Below are 6,080 nucleotides of genomic sequence, written 5' to 3' on the forward strand. Positions count from 1 at the left end.
GATGCCTCATGACTCATCGCTTGGCATTCAAAACTGTTTTGAGCTAAGCTTAACAAAACAACCATCATAATAAAACAGTGATTCCCCCCCCTCCAGCAGTCCTCCTGGTATTCTGGAATCCAAAGCAATCATTGAATCATAGAGTTGGAAGAGACCACAAGGGCCATCGAGTCCAACCCCCTGCCAAGCAGGAAACACCATCAGAGCACTCCTGACATATGGTTGTCAAGCCTCTGCTTAAAGACCTCCAAAGTAGGAGACTCCACCACACTCCTTGGCAGCAAATTCCACTGTCCAACAGCTCTTACTGTCAGGAAGTTCTTCCTAATGTTTAGGGGGAATCTTCTTTCTTGTAGTTTGGATCCATTGCTCCGTGTCCGCTTCTCTGGCGCAGGAAACCACTGGACCTCATTGCAGCACAGGCACGCAAGGCATAGAAAGGGCTAGTTGAGTCTGTACCGCATGAGGCTCTTCATCTGCCGGTTGTGGGTTCGAGTCCCACCTGCGGCAAAAGATTCCTGCATTGCAAGGGGTTGGGATGGATGACCCTTGGGGTCCCTTCCAGCTCTAAGATTCCATTCAATCAGGCTTCCTCAACCTCGGCCCTCCAGATGTTTTGAGACTACAATTCCCATCATCCCTGACCACTGGTCCTGCTAGCTAGGGATCATGGGAGTTGTAGGCCAAAAAATATCTGGAGGGCCGAGGTTGAGGAAGTCTGCGTTAAATGCTCTTCTAGCTAGGCTTGGGGTTACAGGGGGGAATGAGAAACTCAGCGAGGTTTAGCCATGTCCTACATCTGAAATGTGGAGGATTTCAGATGAATGGGTAAATCGTCTAATGAGTTCCACATGGTTCTTCTTCTAGGTGTGGCCAAGCACATGAGCTGTCTCCTTAGCCTTGGAACACGTTGAGCCAAAATCAAGCAAGTGTTTTCTGTGTCCAGGGCAGCTGTCTGCCAGCTCCACCTGGTACGCAGGTGTCAGGGAACTGACATCAGAGGAAAGGGAGTTGGTAGGGCTCCCAGAAACTGGGAGAGAGTCAGCAGCCAAAGCAGGGACCAGCAGGGGGAGCGAGGGGTCTCTGGAGGAGGATCTCAGTAATGCTGAGAGAGACGCAGCAGCCCAGGCAGGAAACAGCAGGGGAGAGAAAGGGGTGAGAGACACGTCCAGCGAAAATAGCGGGGAGGTGTCAGAAGCAACTGTAGGGAGACCCATACTTCGCCGGAAGCTGCCACGTCGTGAGTCCAGGAGACGCGTTTCCGTTAAGGAGCTTCTTTGCTGGAAATGCTTCCGCAGGCAGCCACTGTCAGACGCTCTCTCACGCAAACCTGAATATTTGGAGGGGGAGGGTGCACCCGAAGAGACCCATGTCATTCCAGAGGACCGCTGGGTGTGTGGGGCGGCATTGGTGGGGCAAAGGGAACTGGTAGAGGGAACGGTGCAGGATGAATACGCCCAGGACAAACTCAGGGGTCTCAGGAGGGAGGGAGACAAACCCGGGGGTTTTGAGGAGAGAAACGGGGCGTTGTACTACAAGGGAGCGTTATATATACTTGAAGGGGAATTGAGGGAAAAGGTACTCAAGCAACTGCACAATAGCCCCACAGCAGGGCATTTTGGGCAACACAAAACCATGTGGCTGGTTACCAGGGAATTCTGGTGGCCCAAGGTCAGGGAAGATGTGCGGGAGTATGTGAGAGGGTGTGACCAATGCCAACGAGCCAAGGGGGAGAGGCGGGCACCGGCAGGTTTATTAGAACCACTACCCACGCCGGAAAGGCCATGGGAGGCAGTGGCAATAGATTTCATGACTGATCTGCCAAGGTCCAGAGGGAAAACAGCCATCATGGTTGTGGTAGACCTGTTAACCAAGATGGCCCACTTTATAGCCTGCTCACATGCGGTCACAGCGGAAGAAACCGCTAAATTGTTTGTGGAAAATGTGTTTAGGCTGCATGGCGCCCCCTTGAGGGTGGTTTCTGACCGAGGGAAACAATTTACTTCCAGGTTCTGGAGGAAGCTCATGAGCTTATTGCATGTAGAGGTGAATTTCTCAACTGCCCGTCATCCAGAAACCAACAGGCAGGCGGAAAGAGCTAATGGTGTCCTCCAGCAATATTTGAGGTGTTATGTGAATGACAGAGAGAATGATTGGGTGGAGAAGCTGGCGTTGGCAGAATTTGCCTACAACAATGCAGAGAACGTGTCCACGGGGATGAGCCCCTTTTTGGCTAATCACGGGTGTCATCCCCGAGCCTTCCCAGGGGGGGAAGGGGAGAACTGGAGCGTTCCAGCTGCAGAACAGTTCGTTGAAGAAATGGAAGCGATCCATCGCCAGCTCCAACTTAACTTAAACAGGGCTAAGGAGGAATATAAGAGGCAGGCAGACAAAACCAGAAGGGAAGGGGAAAGCATTAGGGTGGGGGACCAGGTGTGGCTGTCCACCCAAGGGTTACCATTCAAAGGGGGTTGTAAGAAGTTAAGACCCAAAAGGCTGGGCCCATTTGAAGTCACGCAGCAGGTCAACCCAGTGGCTTTCAGACTCCGGTTACCGAACCACATGAAGCTGCACCCAGTGTTCCACAGGTCGTTGCTGTCACCGTATAAAGGGGACAGAGAAGGGAGGGTCAATAGGGGACCAGCTATGGAGGAAAAAGAACACAGCTACCATGTAGCGGAGATTCTCGATTCCAGGTGGAAGGGAGATCAAGTAGAGTATTTGGTAATGTGGGAAGGGGAGCCGGAGTCGGAAAACACCTGGGTCATGGCAGAGGATGTAGATGACGAGGTTTTGATAGAAACTTTTCATCAGAGATTCCCTCGTAAACCTCAGCCAGTGGCGAGGTTCCGGAGGGAATACTTCGCCACCACCGACGAAGAAGAAGAGTTGGAGGGGTTCTCTGATTCCGAGGCGGAGGAGGATTCAGCGAGCCGGAACGAAGACCGATGGAGGGAAATGTTTGAGACGTCTGAAGATGAAGAGGATTCTTTTCGGGGTTTCAGCTCCTCACCGCCCAGAGGAGAGAGTAGGGGCGGGGGGGAAGGGGGCCCTGGAGGGGAGGTGGATGTCAGGGAACTGACATCAGAGGAAAGGGAGTTGGTAGGGCTCCCAGAGACTGGGAGAGAGTCAGCAGCCAAAGCAGGGACCAGCAGGGGAAGCGAGGGGTCTCTGGAGGAGGATCTCAGTAATGCTGAGAGAGACGCAGCAGCCCAGGCAGGAAACAGCAGGGGAGAGAAAGGGGTGAGAGACACGTCCAGCGAAAATAGCGGGGAGGTGTCAGAAGCAACTGTAGGGAGACCCATACTTCGCCGGAAGCTGCCACGTCGTGAGTCCAGGAGACGCGTTTCCGTTAAGGAGCTTCTTTGCTGGAAACGCTTCCGCAGGCAGCCACTGTCAGACTCTACTAGTGACTAGAGCAGACATGTCTGAGGAGCTCTGTCACACACAGAGGTTTGTGGAGCCGCACAAACTCTGAGGGGGCACAATTTTAAGCACAAGCAGCTAATCATCCCCTGACAGCAGGCTAAGACACTACCTGCCCGCGGACTGTCTGGCCAGAGTGGTGCATGCTCTGGTTATCTCTCGCTTGGACTCCGGCAATGCGCTCTACATGGGGCTACCTTTGAAGGTGACTCAGAAACTACAACTAATCCAGAACGCGGCAGCTAGACTGGTGACTGGGAGCGGCCGCTGAGACCACATAACACCAGTCTTGAAAGACCCACATTGGCTCCCAGGACGTTTCCGAGCACAATTCAAAGTGTTGGCGCTGACCTTTAAAGCCCTAAATGGTCTCAGTCCAGTATACCTGAAGGAGCGCCTCCACCCCCATCGTTCTACCCGGACACTGAGGTCCAGCACCGAGGGCCTTCTGGCGGTTCCCTCACTGCGAGAAGTGAGGTTACAGGGAATGAGGCAGAGGGCCTTCTTGGTGGTGGCGCTCTCCCTGTGGAACGCCCTCCCATCAGAAGTCAAGGAAATAAACAACTATCTGACTTTTACAAGACATCTGAAGGCAGCCCTGTTTAGGGAAGTTTTTAATGTTTGATGTTTTATTCTGTTGGGAGCTGCCCAGAGTGGCTGGGGAAGCCCAACCGGATAGGCGGGGTATGAATAATAAATTATTATTATAAATTATTACAGTGGACCCTCTGCATACGAATATAATTCCTTCCATGGGTCCATACGTACCCCAAAAATTGGCAAGTAGAAGTGCCGCTTCTGCACATGTGCATGGCGTCATAGAGCGATTCTGCGCATGTGCGCGTGGCAAAATCTGGAAGAATAGACTTCTGGGTTTGCCACGTTCACACCTGAAAGTTACGTTACCTGAAAGTAACATTAACCCGAGGGTCCACTGTGTTATTATTTAATTCTGTTGAAAAGATTTACGCTCAACTCTTACCCATTGTGCCTGCTCGACTGCTTTGGTGGGATTGGCAATACTACCGCTGCCCCGTAACACCCATTCCACATTTGTAAGAACTTGACCATTTCGTGTAGCAGAACCTCCACTTTGGAACTCCCGGCCTCTTGATACCAAGCACTGTATTCTTTTTGGAGCCTGCTAAAACTATTCTTATGGAAGTGAGAGCTGGACCATAAAGAAGGCTGACCGCCAAAGAATGGATGCTTTTGAATTATGGTGCTGGAGGAGACTCTTGAGAGTCCCATGGACTGCAAGAAGATCAAACCTCTCCATTCTGAAGGAAATCAGCCCTGAGTGCTCACTGGAAGGACAGATCCTGAAGCTGAGGCTCCAAGACTTTGGCCACCTCATGAGAAGAGAAGACTCCCTGGAAAAGCCTCTGATGTTGGGAAAGATGGAGGGCACAAGGAGAAGGGGATGACAGAGGACGAGATGGTGAGACAGTGTTCTCGAAGCTACGAACATGAGTTTGACCAAACTGCGGGAGGCAGTGGAAGACAGGAGTGCCTGGCGTGCTCTGATCCAGGGGGTCACGAAGAGTCGGACATGACTAAGTGACTAAACAACAACAAAACTATTCTTGTTTAGACAGGCCTAGCCAGGTGCTTAGAAAGTTTGTGTGAAATCTAACCTGTTTTAAAACTTTCTGTAAGTTTTAAACTATCGTTGGAAATGTTTCTTGATTTTATTTTTATCTTATTGCAAACCACTTTGAGGTGGTTGGTTTCTTTTACAATCAAGTGGTGCAGAAACATTAACGGAAATGAATAAAACGAAACAAATGGAAAGCAATGGGCAGATGCTTGAACCTTAAATCTCAGTTTTTGGATGTTAAATGGGACCCACATTTTCCCCGCAAACTCATAAACTTCATGATATTACGCCTGCCCGTGAGGGACTGTGCCACTTCACATTTATCTCTGGGTGAATTTCAACCACTGCCCTCTGCTGCTCATGAACATTAGCAGAACCTCACGAAAAGGCAAATCCTTCTGACCCCTTAGGAAGCCGTCCACATTGCACATGCAGATCAAGCGTGGAAAACAAGTTCTGATGAATCATCCATGTGTTTGTTTCCATAGCAATAAGATCAGCTGTTCTAAGGCTCTTAACCAGTGCTTTTTTTCCCTTAAAAAAATATTTAGGGGTACTCTCATTTTCCTACCCATGTTGAAATACTGCCCCTCAATCAGGCCAAACTTAGATTCGCAAAATGTTTAGGGGTATGCGCACCCCAGAAAAAAGCACTGCTCTTAACTCCTACGAGGCAATGCTCTTCTCTTGCCTTCTGCTAACCTGGCACCACCCAGAGGTTTTAGGACTACGGTTCCCATCTGCTGGGGGTGTTGGGAGTTGTAGTGCAGAAACCTCTGGAGGCAAGCCTCTGGCATATGACTGCCTGGTCAGAGGCCTTGTGACCTTCACATTGCAATTTCACCTTTGTCCTCTTGAACTGCTCTCACCCCCAGCAATACAGGAATAGGCAGCTGTCCCGTACGGGATCAAACCTGCAACCGTGGCATTTTCAGCACCACGCTCTAACCAGATGACCCCAACCCCAGCAGAGATTTAAAACTGCAGAACATGCAGAGAAGTAGAACGTGAAAATATAGGCAGAGGGCCTTCTCGGTGGTGGCACCTGCCCTGT

Source organism: Podarcis vaucheri, assembly GCF_965113315.1.
Source record: "Podarcis vaucheri genome assembly, chromosome: 1".
Taxonomy (NCBI): Eukaryota; Metazoa; Chordata; class Lepidosauria; order Squamata; family Lacertidae; genus Podarcis; species Podarcis vaucheri.